This window comes from Mustela nigripes, chromosome 16 (assembly GCF_022355385.1).
Source record: "Mustela nigripes isolate SB6536 chromosome 16, MUSNIG.SB6536, whole genome shotgun sequence".
NCBI lineage: Eukaryota > Metazoa > Chordata > Mammalia > Carnivora > Mustelidae > Mustela > Mustela nigripes.
In genome coordinates, this window is record NC_081572.1 from 13117816 (window position 1) to 13143066 (window position 25251).

Sequence of the window (25251 nt, forward strand, 5' to 3'; positions counted from 1 at the left end):
AAAAAAAAAAAAAAAAAAAAAAGAAATGAAGGACAAGAAACCTCATTAATTTAAGTTTTAGAGAGGGCAAAATTAAGAACAAACTAGCCAGGACAACTCCTCCCCGGCTCAACCCTACACCCCCACCCACACCCGGCATCCACTGTCCCTAGAGTTATACACATTTTATTAACGATTTGCCTGAAAAGTCTAAGCTGCGAGAGAGAAGCAATAACAATTTTGAGTTTCAAACAGAACCTGAGGATCTGAATCCAAGAACCTTAAGACCCGGGCTTCCAGCCCTGTCTGAAGGATCCTCAGAGAAGAAGAGGGTGCAGAAAGCTCAAATAATCTGGGGGTAGAAGAACCAAAGTTCCCTAAATAAAACTGCAGTCCCCTAGCCCTAGAAAAGGGGAGTCTTAAAAGATCTCCCAGAAAAAGATAGTCTGTTTTTATTTTTGTTGATGCGCTTGTGGGCCAATGAGAATTTCCGAGGAGGGGGCGGAGAAAAGGGGGGAAAAAGTGAAGCTCTGGCAACAGCCCCCGGCGGGGGAGAGAGGGGGCGCACCCCTGACCCACTTTTGCTGACGCCCACCCTCGGCCCCCGCCCCACCGCAGCAAGTCCGAGCCCTGAGGGGGCGATCAAGCGGGGCGTGGGAGGCCCGCACCCTCCCCACCCCCAGCCGCGACCCGGAGAAGGGGAGCGTGCAGGGCGGCTCGACCCCCCCCCCCAACCCCGCTCCGGAGTGCCCGCGGCTGGAGAAACCTCCCGCAGGCCCGCGGCCGGGGTCTGCAAAGCCCCCTCCACCGCCTGGGCCCCGGGCGCCGCGGCCCCCAGCGGAGGGGAAGGGGACCGAGGAGGGGAAGAAGCTGTAAACAGCCCCAGCGTCCGGGCCTCGCCTCGAAGAGCCCCGCTTCCCAGGCCCCGCCGCGGGCCGCCTGGGTCCCCAGCCCGTCCGAGGGCCGCCCCTCCCGGGGCCCCGGGGACCGGAGTGGAGTCAGGTCTCCTCCCCGGAGGGCTCCGGCAGCTCGCGGAGCGGTCCCAGCAGCGGAGAAGGGGGAAGTCAGGACTTACCTGTCATTACTTTCTACGCCATCTTGGATCCACTTGTCAACGTCCCCACAAAGCATTATGGGTAAGAAAGAGCCTTTAAAGTGACTCCCCCCCTCGGCCCCCGACTCCCGCCTCCCGCCGCCGGCGCCGCCCCTCCGGCCGCACCTCCCGCCCGGAAAGTTGCCCCGGCTGGCTGGCGGGCCCGGGCGCCTGCAGCCCGGCCCCCTCCCCTCCTCCTCGCTGTTTGCATTTAAAATTCATCCCCATTTTTTAAAATGTGGCTTTGGGTTTTCCTCTTGGCTCCTGCCCCTGGGTTCCCTTCCCCCCACCCCTCGCCTCCACGCCTGTTCCCTTTGCCCCGCCGCCCTCCTGCCCTGGCAGACACCCCACGTCTGCATTTAATCAGCCCGAGGTTTCCCTGCTGCTGGCAGCAGAGAGCTGCTCATTGATTTATTTATGCGCATTTATGCGTCTGTTATTGCTCTAGATCCTCAGTGCCCGGCGGCGGGCTTCTGCGGCCGGCTCCCTGCCCCGGGGCAGGCGGGGGTCGCCTGCAGGGCCCGGGAGCCAGGCAGCACCGCAGACCCGTCGGCGCTCGGACTCCCGCATCCGCGGGCGGAGAAGTGCCTCTACCCTGGCAAAGCGTTCCGGGGCCGTCGGGCTCCAGGACCTGGGCGGACACTGTCCCCGAGTCAACCGGCGTCAACGCGCGTTTGGGGGTTGGGGAAAGAAGTAACAAGCTAAATGCAACTTTTACCCATTTGATCGCCCTCCTGCTGGCTCCTCCCCTCCGCCGGTAACGGGATCCGCGACCCTCTAGGTGGAGACCCCTCCCCTAGGAATGTGGCTTTGGGCACTACCGAGCCCACCGGTTCGCATTCCAGGCAGAATGTGGATTGTAACTTCCCGGGGCAGGTAGTTCAGGGGCTCAGGCTGCTGCATCCGACCCGGACGGGTAAGGCGCGCCGGGGCCCTGGGAGAGTGCGAGAGGGCAGAGGGTGCGGGGCTGGGAGGAGGGTGCGCCCACCTAGGTCCACCTGCCGGATCCCGGCGGGGAGGCGAACCTTAGGGGCTGGGCAAGGGGAGGATTATCCGCGCCACTCCCGCCTGGGAGTTGTCGGGGGACGCCCGGAGTCGCCTGTCTGCCACGGGGTACCCTGTAAGTAGGGGGCGCAGAGACGCGGAGCTAGCAAGCCCGCAGTCCACGCATGCCGCCCGGCGCTCTGCTCCCTCCCGCGGGCCCTTTGCAAAGCGCAGAGCTCTCCCTGATACCCACCGCGGGCTTTTCGGTTGCACCGGGCGAGCACAGCACTCGCCCGCACCCTCAGCAGTGGTCCCATGACCCCTAGAGCCGCTTGGTCAGTCCCCCAACTCCCTCCCTTCCCAAGGACTCTGGTACTCCCGCTTTGCAGACTGGGAGTCTGCTCTGGTTGCTTCCCCCCCCCCCCCCCCTCCAAGCAAGCTTTTACAAGGAGGTGTCCAAGGGAAAATCCTCTAGGACATCACTGCTTGCGAAACTCTGTTCACTACTAAATGTTGTTTAAGGGTTCTGAAATTACAAGAATGCATGGGCATTAAAGCACCCCTCTTCGGGGGCCTAGGTCTATCCTTAAGGTTCTGCTCCCCTCCAGACCCTATGACAACTTGTCCCTCTGCACTGCCTTTCCTTCCAGGAACCTGGGGTTGCTGACCAGAGCCCTGCCCCCCGGGAGCACAAAAAAAAAAAAAAAAAAAATCCACCAGGCAATTGTCCCTGCGGACTGAAGGAGTAAAGTGAGGTGTAGACTCATTAAGGGATTGGCCCGGGGTTAGCTGTGAGGGAGGGAACAAGGTAATGAGTCACTCCTAGGCAGCACAGAACTAGGCGTGCTGGGGAGGGACCTCCCTTGAGTCACCCTGCACTTAGGAAACCCGGAGCCTGCAGCCAGGTTCTTAGCTTCCAGCACATGCAGCCACGCAGAACCTGTGCACTAGAGGGAGAGGACTCAGAGGACCCTCTGCTGCTGCCCCCTGAAACATGGGCTGCTCCTCCCATCTAAAGAAGGTTCCAAAGTGTCCTTTTCACAGGGCATCCTAGTTGTTCATTTCCCCGTTCTCCTTGTGCACTGGCGACACCCTTATATACTTATGTAATGGTTGCTCTGTCCTTACAGGGCATTTTAGGTGTGTGGTCTCAGTTGTCTGTAGTTACCCACTGAATGGCGGGCAGGCTCAAGCGACCAAGAACTAGGCCTCCCCAAGGGTTCTTTAGTACATACGTTTTCTTGCCTCGCAGAGGCCTTGACCCAGAGAAGTTCACACTGTGTAACTGCCGGCCCATTCATCTCCTCCAGGGTGCCTTCTGGTCCATCCTTGTCCAAGACACGACCCGTTGCCTGAACTAGGTGCCCTCCTCACTCTTCTCCCTGCTTCTGCTCTGCCCCCTGCAATCCATTCTCCCTCTGACCAACCCCCTGGCGTGTCTGAAATGTTAATGCTTAACCCCATCAGAGGTGGCCCATTCACAGCTGGAAGAAGATCCAAATCCCTCACTGTGGCCTACACACTCCTGTGTAAGGAGAGGGGGAGGTCCGGCCCCCCTCCCTCCCTCGCCATGATCTAGCACGCTGGCCCTGTCTTCCCCTGCAGCACCCCAAACTTCCTTCCAGTGAGAACCTGGTCGCCCTGCATCTCACAAGCATCATCTTTCCAGCTCCCAGCTCAAGGTCACCTCCTCCAAGAGGACTTTCCTGATCCTCTTAACCAAAAGAGGTCACTCACTGTTCTCTTACCCTCATTAGAAATGATCATGTCTGTCTGTTGTGGGTTCCAACCCCATTAGAGTATAAGCTAAGCTGCCCAAGGACACAGGCCTCATCTGGCTTGTCCCCTCAATGTCTAGACAAGGGCCTGACACATATATAAGATGTTGAATGAATGACAACACATTTTTTTAAAGATTTTTTTTTTCTTCTTTAAGTAACCTCTGCCCCCATCATGGGGCTCAAACTCATGACCCCAAGATCCGGAGTCACACCCTACCAACTGAGCCAGTCAGGTACCCCTGAATGAGCAGACATTTATCAGAGCAGGGCAGTGGTGGTGAAAGTGCTGGAGCATGGAATGAGGGGCTGAGGGCCCTGCCTTCCATCTTTTGAGGCCATTCTGACCTCCTAATGGTGCTCCATTGTGATTCTGATCTGATAAACACACTGCCCCACCTTAAGTCCCTAACCACTCCCCCACCCCTTCCTCTGCATCCCTCTTACTGGCCAACCCCTCATTTCAACCCCGAGAGTATCCTTAGAGCTCTCTCCAGCTACACTCCCTTGACCCCCCCCATCTCTCGGTCATAAGGCTTTAAATACCATTTTTACCCTGAAGTAGGACTTTAAACCTACTTCAGATCTCTGCCTCCCCACTTGGATCTCTCAGAAACATCTTACCCGACAAATACGCTCCATCACGGTCTTCCCCAGCTCCATTCTTGGCAAGTCCATCCTAGAAACTGCTCAGGCCGCAGTCCCTCCTGTCTTTCAGACTCCCCCATCAATCCATCTGCAAATCCTGCTTTGCCTTCAAAACGTATCCTGAATCCTGCCTGGTCTCATCATCACCACCTCGCTGCCACTCTGGTCCACGCCACAGTCATCTTCCTTTTCCTACCTTCCAGTGCATTCTCAGGGAAGCTGCCACACCTGGTCCGGATAAAATGCAAATCAAACCTTTTCTCTCCTGTGCACATGACCCTCTGAGTTCCATGCCTCTCATTCAGAAGAAAAGCCAGAGTCCCACACGATCGGCCTCCTCTCCTTTCTTTGACCTAGTCCCACACCTTTCTCACCCTTGCTCTGCCTTTGCCTGGATGGCCTCCTTTTTGAGCGTTCCCTCCTTCCCTGATACATCCACCTGGCTGATTCCCGCACCTCCTTCAAGGCTTTGCTCACCCCAGGGAGTCCTTTTCTCACTGTCCTACTTCAAATTTCAATATTCCTCGAACACACACTCTCTATTTCTTTCCCCGCTTTTCTTCCATGGCATTCATCACCACCTAATGCGATAGGTAATTTGCTTAGTTACTCAGTTTCTTGTCTATTTCTCTCCGTGGGAGGAGTCAGCTTGCTGATCACTGAAGACATAGGTTTCCTGCTGAGAACCACATTTCCCAGCCATGCCCTTGAAGTTGACTGTGGCCTTGTGACTCCATCTTGCAGATGAACTCCGAGCAAAAGGATGACTGTGGAAACCGGCAAGATCAAAAATACATGCATCATGGGGCACCTGGGTGGCTCGGTCAGTTAAGCATCTGACACTTGGTTTCAGCTCCGGTCATGATCTCAGGATCTTGGGATCAAGCCCCGCATCAGGCTCTCTGCTCAGTGGGGAGCCTACTTCTCTCTCTCTACCTACCACTCTGCCTACTTGTGCCTGCGTGCTGTCTTTCTCTCTCGATCAAATAAATAAATAAAATATTTAGGGGCACCTGGGTGTCTCAGTCATTCAGCATCCGCCTTCAGCTCAGGTCATGATCCCAGTGTCTTGGGATAGAGCCCCATATCCGGTTTCTGGGAGCCTGCTCCCTCTCCAGTTCCCCCATGCTTGTGTTCCCTCTCTCACTATCTCTGTCATAAATAAAATATTTTAAAATAAATAAATACATACATACACATACATAAACTATTTTTAAAAAATAAAATAAAAAGGGGCACCTGGGTGGCTCAGTCGTTAATCATCTGCCATCTGCTCAGGTCGTGATCCCAGGGTTCTGGGATGGAGCCCCACATCACATCAGGAATTTCTGCTCAGCAGGGAGTCTGCTTCTCCCTCTCCCTCTGCCCCTCCCCTGCTTGTTCTCTTTCTCTCTCTCTCTCTCTCAAATAAATAAATACAATGTTTGTAAAAAATTAAGAAAATAAAAATATTCTCCCTCTGCCCCACCCGTGTCTTGCTCACTCGCACTCTCATACTCTCTCTCTAAAAATAATAATAACAATAAATACACGCATCTGACACTAAGCCGAACAGACACTAGACCTTTATTCCATTAATCCTCTAGCATCCATAGCTGAGCCATACCATCTAGCATGTTAATGACTACACCGTGGTTACTCTAGCCCACTAGCATGCAAGTTCAATGAAGGAAAGCATTTTTATATGTTTCATTCATTTGTATGTTTATTCCTCGTGCCCACAAGAATTAGCATACAGTAAGTACTTAATAAGTACTTGTTGAGTGAATGAATTCCTTTTTCCACAACCCATCATGAAAATTAGCAGATGATTGACAAAGAAAGGACAATAGGAAAGACATTTTAGCTTGTTTTGACTAAAGAAGCAGAAACTGTGGGTTGCGAGAGAACCATTGGCTACAAGGCGTGGATAAAACCACGAGGAGTGGGACGCCTGGGTGGCTCAGTGGGTTGGACGACTGCCTTCGGCTCAGGTCATGATCCTGGAGTTCCGGGATTGAGTCCCACATCAGGCTCCCAGCTCCATGGGGAGTCTGCTTCTCCCTCTGACCTTCTCCTCGCTCATGCTCTCTCTCACTGTCTCTCTCTTAAATAAATAAATAAAATCTTTAAAAAAAAAAAAAATACCACGAGGAGTTCCCGTTCATTTTGTTCCCTGTTTTCACCTTTTTCTTCTTCTTTTCTTCCTCCTACTTTTCTTTTTTTTTTTTTTAAAGATTTTATTTATTTTTTTGACAGAGAGAGATCACAAGTAGGCAGAGAGGCAGGCAGAGAGAGAGGAGGAAGCAGGCTCCCTGCTGAGCAGAGAGCCTGATGCGGGACTGGATCCCGGGACCCTGAAATCATGACCTGATGCCGAAGGCAGCAGCTTAACCCACTGAGCCACGCAGGCGCCCTCTTACTCCTACTTTTCCACCCTCATCCATCTCTACTCTCTCCTCTACTCTTCCCAAGTCCTCCCTCATTCTCTCCCTCCCTTTCTCTTTCATGAATGGTCTTCTATTTCTTCCCACAGAATCTGGCAAGAATTTCCTCCCTATTCTGAAACCTTAAAAGTCGTAGAAGAGAGCATAGGCAGTAATGTCTTTGACATCAGCCATAGCAAAACTTTTCTAGATGTGAATTCTTTTTTTTTTTTTTTAAAGATTTTATTTATTTATTTGACAGAGAGAAATCACAAGTAAGCAGAGAGGCAGGCAGAGAGAGGAGGAAGCAGGCTTCTCGCGGAGCAGAGAGCCTGATGCGGGGCTCGATCCCAGGACCCTGGGATCATGACCTGAGCCGAAGGCAAAGGCTTTAACCCACTGAGCCACCCAGGTGCCCCTAGATGTGAATTCTGATGCAAGGGAAATAGAAGCAAAAATAAACTATCGGGATTATATCAAAATACAAAGCTTCTGCACAGTAATGGAAACAACAAAACTAAAAGACAACTTACTGAACAGGAGATAATACTTTAAATGACATAGCAGATGAAGGGATACTATCTAAAATTTAAAAAGAACTGATAAAACTCAATACCAAAAATAATCCAATTTTAAAATGGCACAAGTGGGGTGCTTCAGTGGCTTGGTCGGTTAAGCATCGGACTTTTGATTTTGGTCATGGTCTCAGGATCGTGGGATCAAGCCCCACTTTGGGCTCCAAGCTTTGCAGGGAGTTTGCTGGAGGTTCTCTCTGCCTCCCTCTGCCCCTCCTCCCACTCTCTCTCTCTCTCTCTCTCTCAAATAAATAAATCTTAAAAAACAAATGGGCAGGGCGCCTGGGTGGCTCAGTGGGTTAAAGCCTCTGCCTTTGACTCAGGTCATGATCTCAGGGTCCTGGGATGGAGTCCCGCATCAGGCTCTCTGCTCAGCGGGGGAGCCTGCTTCCCCCTCTCTCTGCCTGCCTCTCGGCCTATTTGTGATCTCTCCTCTCTCTGTCTAATTAATTAATTAATTAATTTTTTTAAATGGGCAGAAGATAGGAACAGAAGTTTCTCCAAAGAAGACATACAGGTGGCTAAGAAACATGTGAAAAGATGGTCAGCCTCATTCATCATCAGGAAAATGCAAATTGCAACCACAATAAGATATTACTTCACACCTGTGAATGACTAAAAAAAAAACAAAAACCCAAGAAACAAGTGTTGGGGAGGATGTGGGAAAAAAGGAACCCTTGTGTTCTGTTGGTGAGAATGCAAACTGGTACAGCCACTCTGGAGAACAGTATAGAGGTTCCCCCCAAAAATAGTCCTACTGGGTATTTACCCAAAAATTATGAAAACGGGGTTACCTGGGTGGCTCAATTGGTTAAACGTCTGCCTTTGGCTCAGGCCATGATCCCGGGGTCCTGGGATCGAGCCCCGCATCAGACTCCCTGCTCAGGCTTCTCTCTCTGCCTGCCACTCCCCCTGCTTGTGTTCTCTCTCTCTCTGACAAATAAATAAAAGCTTTAAAGAAAATTAAAAACGGATTCAAAGGGATATGTTTATTGCAGCATCATTTACAATAGCCAAATTATGAAGCAGCCCAAGCATCTGTCGATAGATAAATGTAGAAAGAAGAGATGATATGTAGATGCAGTGGAATATTATTAGCCATTAAAAAAAAATGAAGTCTTGCCGTTTGCAACCACACGGGTAGAGCTAGAGAGTAGAGTGCTAAGCAAAATAAGTCAGACAAAGACAAATACCTTGTGCATTCAGTCATCTGTGGAATTTAGGAAACAAAACAAAGTAAAAATAGACCAACCAAGAAACAGACTCAACTATAGAGAACACACGGATGGTTACCAGAGGGGAAGTGGGTGGGGAATGTGATGTGGATTAAGAGTCCACTTCTGAGCCCTGCGTGATGTATAGAATTGCCGAATCACTACATTGTACACCTGAAACTTATTTAATATTGTATGTTTAACTATACTGAAGTGAAAATTTAAAACTTAATTCAAAAAAAAAAAATAATTTACTGCCTTTTGATTTGACCAGTGAGCACTCAGTTTAGGATGTCTGTCACCCAAAATATACATGTGGGAAGGGCACCTGTGTGGCTCAGTCTGTTAAGCATCCAACTCGATCTGGTCCTGATCTCAGGGTTGGGAGATCAAGCCCCAAGTCGGGTTCCACAGGCACCACAGAGTCTGCTTAAGATGCTCCCTCTCCCTCTGCCCCTCCCCCCCCAAATAAAATGAATCTTTATAAATAAATATGGATGGGCGCCTGGGTGGCTCAGTGGGTTGAGCCGCTGCCTTCGGCTCAGGTCATGATCTCAGGGTCCTGGGATCGAGTCCTACATCGGACTCTCTGCTCAGCAGGGAGCCTGCTTCCCTCTCTCTCTCTGCCTGCCTCTCCATCTACTTGTGATTTCTCTCTGTCAAATAAATAAATAAAATCTTTAAAAAATTAAATAAATAAATAAATATGGAGAGAGAGAAGTGGGAGGTAACATGGAGTAAAAAAATGACTAGTAAATCCAGGCGCCTGGGTGGCTCATTCGATTGAGCGACTGACTTGATTTCAGCTCAAGTCATGACCTCGGGGTCCTGGGTTTGAGCCCTGTGTCAGGCTCTACAGTCAGCAGAGTCTGCAGAAGGCTTCTCTGTCCCTCCCCTCCCCACGAGCCCCACTCATGCTCTCTCTCTAAAATAAATATATACATCTTTAAAAAAAAAAAAAAAGTAAATTCTTGGAATCTTGCTGTCTGCTTCTGCCCTCCATTGAGGACAACCCAAACAAAATGGACAATACATAAAAACATCTACTTGAACACATCTGGAAGGTTGACAAAAGTGGAAAACACCAGGGTAGACAGAAAAAGGAAGTAATTCTGAAATTTAGAGTTGTTGTATGCTACAGCCCTTTCCTTTTGGCAACTCTTTGAGTCAAGGGTATCACTCAAACCCCTTAGGATAGCTATTATCAAAAAATACACATACAGGGCCCCCTGGGTGGCCCAGTTGGTTAAGCGTCTGTGTCAGCTCACGTCATGATCTCAGGATCCTGGGATAGAGCCCTGAGCCAGGCTCCTTGCTTGGCAGGGAGTCTGCTTCTCCCTCTCCTTCTCTGCCTGCTGCCCCCCACCTTGCTAGTGCTCTCTCTCTCTCTCTCTCTGCCAAATAAATAAAGAAAATCCTAAAAATATATATTAAAATATATATATGCATATGTGTGTGTGTGTATAAATATATATATATATATCTCAAGTATAGAAGGGTTGCATGACTGCCTCAGTCAGTGAAGCATATGACTTTTTTCTTAAGATTTTATTTATTTAGAGAGCAGGGGAGGGGCAGAGCATAGAACCCCATTTGGGCTCAATCTCACAACCCCAAGATCACTACCAGAGCTGAAACCAAACCATGGACACACAACTGATGAACCACCCAGGTGCCCCGAGCATGTGACTCTTCATCTCTGGGTTGTGAGTTCAAGCCCCACATTGGGCAGAGAAATTACTTTAAAAAAAATCACAAGTGTAGGAGAAAATGTAGAGAAATGAGGAACCATGTGCTTTGCTTTGCTAATGGGAATATAAAATGGTGCCGCCTCTATGGAAAACACCATAGCAGTTCCTCAAAAAACTAAACAATTATCATATGACCCAGCAATCCCACTACCAGGTATATACCCAAAGCAAAAAGTAAGAACAAAAACAGCTTTTTTGCTCTTACTATCATCTGCAAGTAGGCTCCACACCCAACATGGAGCCCAGTGTTGGGTTTGAACTCAAAACTCTGAGATCAAGACTGAGATGCTTAAATGACTGAACCACCCAAATGCCCCTCAAACAGGTATTTCTACACCCATGTTCACACAAGAATTATAATCAAGAGCCAAAACAGTGAAGCATTCCAAGTGTCTGTCAACATATGAATGGATAGGGGTGCCTGAGGGGCTCAGTGGGTTAAGCCTCTGCCTTCGGCTCAGATCATGATCTCAGGGTCCTGGGATCGAGCCCCATATTGGGTTTTCTGATCAGTGGAGAGACTGCTCCCCGCCCCCGCCTGCCTCTCTGCCTACTTGTGATCTCTTTCTATCTGTCAAATAAATAAATGAAATCTTAAAAAAAAAAAAAAAAGTCATCTCTACACCCAATGTGGGGCTCAAACTAACAACCCTGAGATTAAGTGTCACTTTCTCTACCAACTGACGGAGCCACCCAGGTGCCCTAAGACAGGAAATTGTATGTTAGGTATATTTTACCACAATTTTTTAAATAAAAACAAATTTAAGGGGCAACTGATGCTCAGATGGTTAAGCATCTGCCTTTGGCTCAGGTCATGATCCCAGGGTCGTGGGATCGAGTCCTGCACCAGCTCTGCTCAGTAGGGAGTCTTCTTCTCCCTCTCCCCCTAGCTTGTCCTTTCTCTCTCTTTCTCTCTCAAATAAATACATAAAAGCTTTTAAAATAAATAAATAACAAATTTAAAAAGACGAACCATGCAAAAACGTGCCAAAAGAAAGCAGGCTTTATGGCAAAAAGCATTACTAGAAATCTTCATGAGGAACAACTCATAATGATAACATGTTTAATTCACCAAGGAGATATAACAGTTGTAGATTTCTGTGAGCCTAATACACATATCATCAAAATATATAAAGCAAAAGCATAGACAGAATTGTGAGAAAATACTACAATTCTAGCAGAAGATACGTGTATGAGCAACTGTTAGAACATACAGATGAAAAGTAGTAAGACATAGATTTGGACAACTGGATAAGCAAACTTCACCTAACAGATACATAGAGGATACTGCACTCACAACTGCAGATCACAAATTCTTTTTAAGTGAACATGGAATGTTTATGAAAATGCCAGGCAATATAGCAAGTCTCAACATATTTCAAATGCTCTAAATCATGCAAAGTACATTCTCAGACAATGATGCAATTAAGCTACAAAATGAGAAGAAAAAAGGTAAGTTAAAAAAAAAGGTACAGAGTTGAAAACTATATGTTCCTAAATAACTTGTAGATTTTTTTTTTTTTAAATCATAATGGGGGTGGGGGCCTGGGTGGCTCAGTGGGTTAAGCCTCTGTCTTTGGCTCAGGTCAGGGGCTGCTCAGTGGGGAGCCTGCTTCCCGCCCTCTCTCTGCCTGCCTCTCTGCCTACTTGTGATTTCACTCTCTGTCAAATAAATAAATAAAATCTTTTTTTTTTTAAAAATCACAATGGGAATTAGAAAATATCTTAAACTGAAATGTTTTTGAACTACTACATCCTCAAATTAAGACGTAGTGAAAGCCATGCTAACGTGGAAAGTTATATTTTTTAATGCATGTAATGGAAAATAAGACAAGAATAAGCAGTATTCGTCATGAGAAATTGGAAAAAGAACAGCTAATTAAACACAATGAAAGTGCAAATAAATGAAAACATGGTCAAAAGTTAATTCTTTGGAAAGACTAATAAAATTAATAAACCCCTGGTGAGACTAATTTTAAAAAGCACAAATAATGTCAAGAAATGTAAAAGGGAACATTTCTACAGATTTTTCAATCATTAAAAGATAATTAGACAATACCATAAGCGGCTTTATGCCAATAAATCTAAAAATTTGATTAAAATAGACAAATTACTTAAAGATACAGTTTACCAAACTGGCACAATAAGAATTCATAAAAGTTGGGGTGCCTGGGTGGGTTAGTAGGTTAAAGCCTCTGCCTTCAGCTCAGATCATGATCCTAGGGTCCTGGGATGGAGCCTGGCATTGGGCTCTCTGCTCAGCGTGGAGCCTGCTCCCTCCTCTCTCTCTGCCTACTTGTGATCTCTGTCTGTCAAATAAATAAATAAAATCTTTTTAAAAAATAAATAAATAAAATAAAAGGGAAGAATCCTATGATCACCTTAATAGATGTAATGAATACATTCAACACCAATTATGACTTTTTAAAAATATTTGTACTAGCAAAGTAGGAATAGAAAAGAGTTTTCTCAACTTGACCTAAGCTTATACAAAACCTCCAAGTGTAGGTGTACAAAACCTATAAACATTATACCAAGTAGTGAAATGTTGTAAGAGTTCCCTTTGAATTGGGAACAAGGATGACTGCTTTGACCACTTCTATTTTTTTTTTTTTTTAAGTAAGCTCTACACCCGATGTGGAACTTGAACTCAAAACCCCAAGACCACGGGGTGTGTGCTCCATCAACTGAGCCAGCCAGGTGTCTCTGCTTTGACCACTCCTGTCCAGCATCATAATGAAAGACAAAGTCAGGGCAGTGAGTAGTAAAAGAAAAAAGTAAAAGTTGGAAGTCTGAAAAGGAAGAACTATCCTTTTTCACCAGGTAACCTGATTATGTATGTAGAAAAACTCGCAAACACAGAATTAGGATTAATAAGTGAGTTTAGGAAGGTGGCTTATATTAACATTTAATTGCATTTCTACATAATAGTATATATCATTTAAAGCAATAATCGGGGGAAGCATATAAAGCTTAAAAAGATATCACATGGGCCCCTGGGTGGCTCAGTTAGTTAAGGGTCTGCCTTCGGCTCAGGTCCTGATCCCAGGGTCCTGGTATCCAGTCCCACATTGGGTTCCCTGCTCAGTGGGGAGCCTGCTTCTCCCTCTCCCTCTGCCCCTACCAACCCATGCTCCCTCTTACACATGCTCTCTCTCTCTCAAATATATTAACAAATAAAAAAAATTTCTTAATTGGGGCGCCTGGGTGGCTCAGTGGGGTAAGCCACTGCTTTCGGCTCAGGTCATGATCTCAGGGTCCTGGGATCGAGTCCCACATAGGGCTCTCTGCTCAGCAGGGAGCCTGCTTCCTCCTCTCTCTCTCTCTCTCTGCCTGCCTCTCTGCCTACTTGTGATCTCTCTCTGTCAAATAAATAAATAAAATCTTTAAAAAAAATTTCTTAATAAACTTTTTAAAAAGACTTTATTTATTTGGCAGAGAGAGACACAGCAAGAGAGGGAACACAAGCAGGGGGAGTGGGAGAGGGAGAAGCAGGCTCCCGCTGAGCAGGGAGCCCAATGCTGGGCTCTAACCCAGGACCCTGGGATCATAACCTGAGCCAACGGCAGACGTTTAACGACTCAGCCACCCAGGCGCCCCATAAATAAAATCTTTAAAAATAAGATTAAAAGATACCACTGTGTCATATTATACCAAGTACCTAGGAACAGATCTAATGAAAAACATGCCAGAGCTCTATGTAAAACTAACCATTATTGAAAGAAATAAAGGAAAGCCTAAATAAATTGGAGTACAAGATGTGTGGCAGACATGGAAAAGTCACCCAGACGCCCTCAGGAAGGAACTTTCTGCTCAGCCATGCAGATGCGATCCACACAAACCCTCCAGCTTCCAGCTCCTTCAGGATCTGTCTCAGCGGCACAGCTGCCTCGCCTCAGGGCACACACGGGTCCCAGAACAGCACACATCCAGTGACTGAATGAGACAGGAACATAAAAGTGCCATTAAGACCTCACACAGGACACTCCAATGTCCTTGGGGGCTGAAGGCAACTCCCGGCCGCATTACTGACTGAAGCTTTGTTGGGTTGGTATCGCTCGTCAGAGCCCTTCCTCTGCCTGATTTTGTTGCCTCCCCTTCCTTCCACAAGAATCAATCCCTATAAACATCTCATACCCCATACTCTGACCCTGCCTCTGCTTCCCAAGAATCTGACCCATGACAGCAGACACCCGTGGTTTTCGAGGGCAGGCGACAAGACGGATTGGGAACCTGCCGGCGAGGAGGTCCCCATCATGGGTGTGAAGTTGGTGGGTCTCAAGACTGCCCTTGGCACGAGCTGCTGGTTCAGTGGCTCACGGCCTTCATATTGGTACCTGAGGAGAAGTGTGTCCAGGTCGAAGTGAAAGCACTAGCAGGAGGTATCTCAGGCACTTGAGACTTCCAGAGGAGATGGTTGCTAGAGAGAAAACAGATCTGGATGCCGACTCACAAGCATCGTGAAAGTTCCACAAGAAGATGACGACCAGCAGAAGGTAAGAGGCAATGGAAAGCCCGGTGTGGAAACCAGCCCCCTGGGTTGCATGCAAGGAAACTCTCATTGAGGCGTCAAGGCAGAGAAAGCCAAGGACCAAGCCACAGAACATTAAACACACAACAAAGGCCAAGTCTGTTATGTCAAGATACTAGTGGAGATGAAGACATCCAGACAATGGCTCTGAGGATTTCGACCTATGAACCTTCTGTGAACCTTCTGATCCTGCCAAAGTGAACCTTCTGATCCTGTGAACCTTCTGATCCTGCCAAAGTGGCCAGTCATGCCCAACAACCCCCCTGGAAGAGCTAGCACTCCTGCTTGCTGGAACACCACAGTAGAAGCCCCTCTGAAAACCGCGCCTCCTCAGCCATGTTGCGCGTAACTAGCTTACCACAGTGGGGGCCAGCCAGGGACACGCAAAGGGACTGCACCCCACAAGTGGGTGGCAAGACCTCACCAGGAGTCGCTGGCTGCATTCAAGGAGTGCTTGATCAAAGGGACCAGAAATACAAAATTGGGTGAAGAGGAGTCTATTGACTTGAGAGTGCCTCTGCTGAGACACAGGATGGAATGTTCTGGTAAGGATCCAGAACTGCCAAGATAGAAGGTGAAGTGAATTGAAAGGTTGAGGGTAGTAGGAACACTGAAGAGCTACACTCACCAGAAAGGCTCACAAGACGCACTGTCTACCAGGCCTTAAGGAATGTGCAAGTCAGAAGGACACCAGCTCCACCAAGAAGTTCAATGGAGCAGATTGATAGAGAACAAAGAGACAGATTTTTTTTTCTTCATTTTTTAAAAATTTTAATTAAGTCTCATATCGATAGTCACAAATGGCTACCATATCAGACAATTCAGAATCAGAAGATAACCCCCCAAACTCTCTCTACAACCCAAGGATAAGAAGAGCTTCTTCAACAGGACACAAACACAAAAAAACACTAACCAAAAGGAAAACACTGACTTTAGCTAATTAAAATTAAGAATTATGTACACTTTTTTAAATGTGTATTTTTTTTAAAAGATTTTATTTATTTTTTTGACAGACAGAGATCACAAGTAGTCAGAGAGACAGGTAGAGAGAGAGAAGGAAGCAGGCTCCCTGCTGAGCAGAGAGCCTGATATGGGGCTTGATCAGAGGACCCTGGGATCATGACCTGAGCCGAAGGCAGAGGCTTTAACCCACTGAGTCACCCAGCGCCCCTAAAATGTGTATTTTTTTAAATTTTTTAAAAAGATTTTATTTATTTATTTGACAGAGAGAGATCACAAGTAGGCAGAGAGTCAGGTGGGGGGCAGTGGGGGTGGTGCAGGCCCCCTGCTGAGAAGAGAGCCCAATGTGGGGCTCGATCCCAGCACCTTGGGATCATGACCTGAGCTGAAGACGGAGGCTTTAACCCACTGAGCCACCCAGGTGCCCCCTAAAATGTATATTTTTTAAAGATTTTTATTTGTTTGAGAGGTGCCTGGGTGGCTCAGTGGGTTGGGCTGCTGCCTTCGGCTCAGGTAATGGTCTTAGGGTCCTGGGATCAAGCCCCGCATCGGGCTCTCTGCTCGGCAGGGAGCCTGCTTTGCCCTCTCTCTCTGCCTGTCTCTCTGCTTACTTGTGATCTCTCTCTCTCTCTGTCAAATTTAAAAAAAAAAAAAAAAGATTTTATTTGAGAGAAAGAGCATGAGTAGTGGTGGGGTGGGAGGGGGGAGGCAGAGGGAGAAGCAGGCTCCCCGCTGAGCAGGGAACCCCATGTGGGGCTCCATCCCAGGATGACCTGAGCCAAAGGCAGAGGCTTAACTGACTGAGCCACACAGGCATCCCTAGAATTTATGTACATTTAAAGATGTCATTAAAAAAGCACAGAGGCAGGGTGTCTGGGTGGCTCAAAGGGTTAAGCCTCTGCCTTCAGGTCAGGTCATCGTCTTGGCCTTGGGGTCCTGGGATCGAGTCCTGCATCTAGCTCCCTACTCAGCAGGAAGCCTGCTTCTCCTGCCCCCTCTTCCCCCTGCTTGTGTTCCCTCTTCCGTGTTCCCTCTCTTGCTGCCTCTCTCTCTGTCAAATAAATGAATAAAATCTTAAAAAAAAAAAAAAAAGAAAGAGCTAATTTCCAGAATATACAAAAAAAACATAGATCAATAAGAAAAACACAAACAACCCAAAAGAAAAGTAAATAAAAGACTTCAACATGCAGTTCACCAAAAAGGATATTCAAGTGACCAATAAACATGTTTAAAAGTGTTTGGGGGGGGGCACCTGGGTGGCTCAGTGGGTTAAGCCGCTGCCTTCGGCTCGGGTCATGATCTCAGAGTCCTGGGATCGAGTCCCGCATCGGGCTCTCTGCTCAGCAGAGAGCCTGCTTCCCTCTCTCTCTCTGCCTGCCTCTCCATCTACTTGTGATTTCTCTCTGTCAAATAAATAAATAAAATCTTTAAAAAAAAAAAAAAAGTGTTTGGGGGGGCGCCTGGGTGGCTCAGTGGGTTAAGCCTCTGCCTTCGGCTCAGGTCACGATCCCAGGATCCTGGGATGGAGCCCCATATTGGGCTATCTGCTCAGCAGGGAGCCTGCTTCCCCCCTCTCTCTGTCTGCCTCTCTGCCTACTTGTGACCTCTGTCTGTCAAATAAATAAATACAATCTTTTAAAAAAAAAGTATTCAGCCACTGGGTTCCTGGCTGGCTCAGTGGAAAGAGCATGAGACTCTTGATACTGAAGTCGGGAGTTCAAGTCCCACCATGGGTGTAGAAATTACTAAAAATAAATAAATAAACTTAAAAAAAAACTGTTGGAGAACCTCCACACTCAATACAGAGTCTGCTTTCCCCTCTCCCTCTGCTCTTCACCCTGCTTGTTCTCGATCTCAAATAAATAAAATCTTTTAAAAAAAAGTGTTTTAACCTCATTCTTTTTTTTTTTTAAAAGATTTTACTTATTTATTTGACAGAGAGATTACAAGTAGGCAGAGAGGCAGGCAGAGAGAGAGAGGAGGAAGCAGGCTCCCTGCTGAGCAGAGAGCCCGATGTGGGACTCGATCCCAGGACCCTGAGATCATGACCCAAGCCAAGGCAGCAGCTTAACCCACTGAGCCACCCAGGTGCCCTTAACCTCATTCTCGTCAGGGACATGCAAATGAAAATCGTAATGAGACATCATCACACACCCAGACGTATGTCTAAAATCTAAAAAATCGTTAGTGCACACAGCAGTGAGAATGGGGGACAGGCTCTCAGACACAATTGGGTGGGAGTTTAATTGGTATGACCACATTGAAAAATTGACAGTATCTGCTAGAGTTGAATCTAACTCAATAACCCAGCAATCTCACTTCAGGAGTACCCCCCTGCAGAGATAAGTGAACTGGGGCACCTGGGTGGCTTAGTCGTTAAGCATCTGCCCTGGGGTCAGGTCACAATCCCAGCGTCCTCACTGGGATTGTTCCCCATATCAGGATCCCTGCTCCGTGGGAAGCCTGCTTCTCCCTCTCCCACTTCCCCCACTTGTGTTCCCTCTCTCACTGTCTCTCTCTCTCAAATAAATAAATAAAATCTTAAAAAAAAAAAAAAAGAAAAGAAAGAAAGAAGTGACCTAATGTGTCTTTATCATTAAAGACCATATGTTTTGGGACGCCTGGGTGGCTCAGTTGGTTAAGCAGCTGCCTTCGGCTCGGGTCATGATCCCGGCGTCCTGGGATCGAGTCCCATATCGGGCTCCTTGCTCCGCGGGGAGCCTGCTTCTCCCTCTGCTCTGCCTGCCATTCTGTCTGCCTGTGCTTGCTCTCTCTTCCTCTCTCTCTGATAAATAAATAAAATCTTAAAAAAAAAAAAGACCATATGTTTTTATCAATGCAAGAGTGTTCATAGCAGCCTTATTTGTAATAGCCAAAAGTTGGACAAAACCAGTAAGCTGGCTCAGTCAGTAGAAGACGCAACTCTTGATCTTGGGGTTGTAAATTAAAGCCCCACAGTGGGTGTACAGATTATTTAAAAATAAAATCTTGGGGCGCCTGGGTGGCTCAGTGGGTTAAGCCGCTGCCTTCGGCTCAGGTCATGATCTCAGAGTCCTGGGATCGAGTCCCGCATCGGGCTCTCTGCTCAGCAGGGAGCCTGCTTCCTTCTCTCTCTCTCTGCCTGCCTCTCAGTGTACTTGTAATTTCTCTCTGTCAAATAAATAAATAAAATCTTTAAAAAAAATAAAATAAAATAAAATAAAATCTTGACGCATCTGGGAGGCTCAGTCGTTAAGTGTCTGCCTTCCGCCAAGATCCTGGGATCAAGCCTCACATCCGGGTCCCTGCTCTGCGGGAAGCCTGCTTCTCCCTCTCCCACTTCCCTGCTTGTGTTCCTCTCTCGCTCTGTCAAATAAATAAATAAAATTGAAAAATATAAAATAAAATCTTTAGGAGCGACTGTGTGGCTCAGTACTTTATGTGTCTGCTTTCCGCTCAGGTCGAGATCTCTGGGTCTTGGGTTGAGCCCCAAGTCAGGCTCCCTGCTCAGCAGAGAGCTCTCTTTCTGCTGCTCCCCCCTGCTTGTGCTCTCTCTCTCTCATTCTCTCTCTCTCGAATGAATAAATAGAATCTTGGGGTACCTGCTGGCTCAGTCGGTTAAGCGTCTGCCTTCAGCTCAGGTCATGTAGCAGGGTCCTGGGATAGAGCCCTGCATCACATTGGGCTCCCTGCTCCACGGGGAGTCTGTTTCTCCCTCTCCCTCTTCCCCTACCCCTGCTTCTGCTCGCTCTCTTTCACCCTCTCTGTCTCTCTCTCAAATAAATAAATCTGAAAAAATTGTTTTTCTTTTTTTAAGGATCTTATTTATTTATTTGACAGAGATCACAAGTAGGCAGAGAGGCAGGCAGAGAGAGAGAGGGGGAAGCAGCCTCCCTGCTGAGCAGAGAGCCCGATGCGGGATTCCATTCCAAGACTCCGGGATCATGACCTGAGCCAAAGGCAGAGGCTTTAAACCACTGAGCCACCCAGGTGCCCCAATAAATCTTTGAAAAATTAAAAATAAATAAAGCCTGGTGGGTTGTTTTTTTTTTTTTAAGTTAGGAAAAAATAAAATATTTTAACCAAATATTTGGGGCACCTGGGAGGTTCAGTGGGTTAAACGGCCTACTCTTGGTTTTGGCGTGGGTCCTGATATCTGGGTCATGGATTAAACCCCATGTCAGGATCCGCTCTCAGCTGGGAGTGTGCTTGAGATCCTCTCCCTCGCTCTGCCTGTCCCCCTGCTTGTGTTCTCGCTCGCTCTCTCTCTAAAATAAATAATCTTACAAATAAAGAAACAAATATTTTAAAATGGTTAATCTTATGTCAATTTTATCCTAATTTTTAAATAAGTAAAAAATGTAAAACTCAGTGGACATACTTAACAAACAAGCAAAAGATCGTATTTTTCCTTTGGAATAAAGACAGAACTTTCTAAAAGGAAATAAATAGACTTTTCAAGTTTCTGGCAACCCTTGGCTGGCTCAGTCGGTGCTTAACCTCAGGGTCATGAGTTTGAGCCCCACGTTGGGTGGTAAGGATCACTTACACATAAAATCTTAAAACAAATAATCAATCAATAAATAAAATTAAAGTTTCTGGCATCCCTAAACCTACCAATTTGCTTTTTTTTTTTTAAAGGCTGTATAAGGTGATTTTTTTTTAAGTGTGCACTGTGTTGATTTAATATATGTATACATTGTGACATGAATATCATAATCAAGTTAACTAATACTCTACCACCTTACATAGTTACCATTTTTTTTTTGGAAGGGCAATGGTGGTGAGAACACTTAAGATACACTCTGTTAGCAAATTTCTCTTTTTTTTATTTATTTGACAGAGAGAGAGAGATCACAAGTAGGCAGAGAGGCAAGCATGGAGAAGATGGGAAGCAGGCTCCCTGTTGAGCAGAGAGCCCGATGTGGGGCTCGATCCCACGACCCTGAGACCATGACCTGAGCCAAAGGCAGAAGCTTAACCCACTGAGCCACCCAGGTGCCCCGCAAATTTCAAATAACACTTTGTAGTCTTAGTTACTATAGCCACCATGCCATCCATCAGATCCCGGGGGCTTAGTCATCTTAAGAAACTTGCAAAAGTTTATGCCCTTTGACAAATATCTCCCCACTTCCCCCACCCTGCCTACAGTCCCTGGCAAGCACCATTCCACTCTGGTTCTAGGAGTCTAGCATTTTTTTAAATTCCACATATGAGCGAGCTCACACAGGATCTATCTTTCTGTGTCTGGCTTATTTCACCTACCGTAACGCCCTCCAGGTTCTCCCATGTTGCTTTTGCTTTTCAGTCCTGCTTCCAGCACCTTCCCTTCTCTCTGCCAGTCAGGTATGTTCCATGAGTTAGTGTATGGCTATGCACAGGCTCCTCTGTGGGGCCGCCTTTGCCTTGAGTTCTCTGACCTTTGGCAGGCTCTCCCTGCGGTGAGCCCCGCTTTGCTGAGTCTGCATTTCTGCAGGCAGTCCTCAAACTGATCAGGACAGGAAGCGAGGCTTCCTGGGGTCCTGAATCAGCAGAGCAGGAAGGAAATAAAGGCCACAGAACTGTCAGAGACTAAGAAGACAACTTGAAAGCAGAATCCACACCTCCTAGGACAGGGCAGAAAAGAGTGAACTTTGCTATGCTTGGGTCCCATCATCTGTGGATAGAGGCACAGACTCCAGAGCAAGACCCCAGCAGTGCCATTTCCTATGATCAAATGACACTGGCTGGGCAAGCCCTTAGCCTCTCTCCGCTGTAGTTAACCCATCTGTAAAATGGGAATGATGAAGTAGCCTTTCCCATTGATGGCCGTGAGTATAATAGGCATCTCAATCCATAAGGCTGATTAGAGTAAGTCTGTATGTAACAGGGTTACCTCTTATTACTTTTAAAGGTTTCATTTTCATTCTTTCTTTCTTTCTTTTTTTTAAAGATTTGTTTATTTATTTATTTATTTTGGGGAGGGGGAGAGAGAGAGAGAGAGTCTGTGCCTGAGTTAGCACAATGAGGGGGAGGAGCAGAGGGAGAAGCAGGCTCCCCGCTGAGCAGGGAGCCCAATGTGGGACTCAATCCCAGGAGGCTGGGATCATGGCCTGAGATGAAGGCAGACGCTTAACCGACTGAGCCCCCCCCAGGCGCCCCTCAAAGGTTTCATTTTGAAAGTAGGGAATTCGAAAATACCCATTTATTTTCTTCCTGCCTTCCTCACTCCTGTTCCAGTTAATAATTAATATCAAGTGAGCAAACAAACGAAGCAAACCAGAAAAACCCTGTTGGCATACTTTTGGCATTTGCGATGGAACCAAGATTCCTTCCATAGGGAAAGGGCACCCGGATACGGTGAGGTCTGAGGACATTTTCATCCGAGCCTGTTGCAACTGGAATTGAGGGTCACAAGCCCAAGTCCCATATTCTAGTAGTTGGATGTTCAGAGTGGAGTCTGTCCTTCAGCTGACATGGCAAGAAATGTACAGTTCAGGGGTACCTGGGGGTGGAGGGAGCTCAGTGGATTAAGCAACTGCCTTCGGCTCAGGTCATGATCTCAGGGTCCTGGGATCGAGCCCCACATAGGCTTTCTGCTCAGTGGGGAGCCTGCTTCTCCCTCTCCCTCTGCCCCCTACTCATGCTCACACACTTTCTGTCTCAAATAAATAAATAAAATATTTAAAAATAGAAAGATAACTGTGGAGGATTTGGGGGTAGGAAAAGAATAAGTGAAACAAGATGGGATCAGGAGGGAGACAAACCATAAGAGACTCTTAATCTCACAAAAGAAACTGAGGGTTGCCGGGGGGGAGGTGGGTAGGGAGAAGGTGGTGGGGTTATGAACATTGGGGAAGATATGTGCTTTGAAGTGTGCAAACCTGGCGATTCACAGACCTATACCCCTGGGGCTAATAATACATTGTATGTTAATAAAAAATAAAAAAATTAGAAAAATTTAAAAATACAAAGATAAAGAAAGAATGTACAGTTCAGGGATGAATCCTTATGGAGCAAGCCTGGTCTTTAGAAGTGTAAGGAGGGCCTGGGAAAAGTGCCCACTCAGAGATGGATGGCTTAGGTCTGGAGAAGCCATGAGACCTTGGACTGATTACTCATTTCCCTGGGCCTTCCTGACTATCAAGTTGAGGTGTTGGAGGGAGGCCTGCCTCCTTCAGTCGGGGGACCATGTGACACTTGATCTCAGGGTTGTGAGTTCAAGCCCCACATGTGGTGTGGAGTTTACTTAAAATTTTTTTAAAAAATTTTTTAATAAGGGGGCGCCTGGGTGGCTCAGTGGGTTAAGCCTCTGCCTCAGGCTCAGGTCATGATCTCAGGGTCCTGGGATCGAACCCCGCATCCGGCTCTCTGCTCAGCAGGGAGCCTACTTCCTCCTCTCTCTCTGCCTGCCTCTCTGCCTACTTGTGATTTCTCTCTCCCTCAAATAAATAAATAAAATCTTTAAAGAAGGAAAAAAGGAAAAAAAATGTTAATAAGGGTGTTGGACTAATTGATCTTTAGGTCAAAGAATAAGGATCGCACTCCTCTAATTCCATCACCAAAAAAAAAAAAAAAAAAAAAAAAGGAAGGTAGTCATGAGGGTTTTGTCTAAGAACCAGCTGGGAAAAAAATAAATAAAAAGCCCCTCAAGTCCTTTTAAAAAAACAAAACAAAAAACACAGTGTGTTTTAATTATAAGTCAAACTTCGCTTCAAGGGAAAAAAACAACCTTTAGGCTTTTTCTGTTCTACTTAATTGTAATCTTTCTCTCCAGCAGGTAACTCTTCAGAAGAAAGGTCCAAGGTTCCTCAAACTTTTTATCTAAGGCCAGTTATCAAGAGAAGGCTTGCTGGGAGCTGATTTCCCATTTTCACATAAAGCCACTGCAAAGAAAGAAAGCTCCCCATTCAAACATCTTGAGTAAATTTCTTCTGCCATTGCTGATGGCAATGAGTTAATCCAGTACGAGGAGAGTGACAAAGTGCAGAGATTTTTTTTTTTTTTTTTTTATGGATTCCACATTCATAACCAAGTACTTGGCAACCTGCCCTCTCCTATATTGCGAAACAAAAATGTGTTGCCTTCAGTGTGTTTTTAATAGGCCAAGCAGTTTATTTGATGACAATGCTTGGGTCTGGACTCAGAGACACCAGAACTTTCCCACTGTGTTGTCATTGCTTTGGTTAGTATCTTGCTTTGCTTCTGCCTTTCTAAAGAACCATCTGGGGGACTCAGGAGAGTGAGTTCCTGAGGCCCTTGACCATGACCGAAACCCTTCAAAGGAATTCGCATCCCGCCCTGCAAAATATTTTGCAAAACTTGCAAGAATTCACCAGTTTTAGATTTTGAAATTACTGGCACAGGCACGTGTCTGCAATCGTGAAATTCTCATGAAAGGGGTAGAGTAAATTTCTATCAACAAAGCAAACTCCCATCTCTGCAGCACCCCCTCTCTTTTGTTTCCCCCTGCAGCCTTCTGTAGAAATATTTAGACCCAAAGAAAAGGGTCCCTTTCAGCTCTGGGATGGTATAATGTAAACATTTACTATAAATGAAGTGTTCTGTGAACACACTTGCCCATTCCCTCGGAAACTTCAAGAACCTAATTTTACCTCAATGCCTCTTTTTGCTCCATAGGTTGGGTATCATATCCCTTGTGATTCTTCTCACAAGAAAGGAGCTACATCGATATTGGATGTAAGGCAGTTTTTGTTTTTGTTTTTGTTTTTAAGGGAACTTTAAAAAAAAAATAAAATAAAATAAAAAAACACTTCTGGACCCAAAATCTTATAACCAGCTTTCATGGTACTCAGCCAGCCTCCAAGGAGCCACAACCATGGAACCTACCATAATATACAGCCCTGGGGCTGAGCAGCCGGGCCACAGGTTGATTTCTCAGTCGTTATTAAAATACCTACTAGCACACAGTTAGATTTCTTTTCGGTGTGGTCTAGTTTTTTTAGTTTTTTTGTTTTTTTGTTTTTTTTCTGATCCTTGTGTCAAGTCTGCTCACCTGATGGTGGTTCACAGCACCAGATAAAGCCACAGCCCCAGAGACCAAGGAGCCAGCCTCAGGCCAACTAGAACAGCTGAACTTTCTCCCTTGTCACTCCTGACGTCTCTCCCTTGCTTGGCGGCTGTCATCCCTTCTCGCCTGCCTCTCCCCTCTTCTTGCCTTCCTTCTCCCCCTTCCTCCCTGTGCGGCTGGAGTCTTACTTATACCACCACTCCTAACCAGAGGTCTGAACTGTCCTCCGTCCTACTCTCCAGAACATCCTAAGGATTGCTCCCATTTCTTTCTCCTCTTTCCAAACATCTCCTGTCACCCTTTACATGTCCGAGTCCACCCGCTCCCAAATCTAGTGTCCCTAA

General features: G+C 46.7%; 1 protein-coding gene across 5 annotated transcripts in view; it reads right to left on the reverse strand.

Annotated features, from left to right (window-relative positions):
* HELZ (helicase with zinc finger) overlaps nt 1-21306 on the reverse strand; it is a 181622-nt gene extending 160316 nt beyond the window's left edge. For 3 of the 5 annotated variants that reach the window (XM_059380534.1, XM_059380536.1, XM_059380532.1), the window contains exon 1: nt 1055-1105. The gene's annotated coding sequence lies outside the window, so the exon portion shown is untranslated. Of the gene's footprint in view, nt 1-1054; nt 1106-21162 lie in introns of those variants that run through there. The other 2 variants (XM_059380533.1, XM_059380535.1) reach the window with 2 other exon arrangements.
* Nucleotides 21307-25251: the final 3945 nt, after the last annotated feature.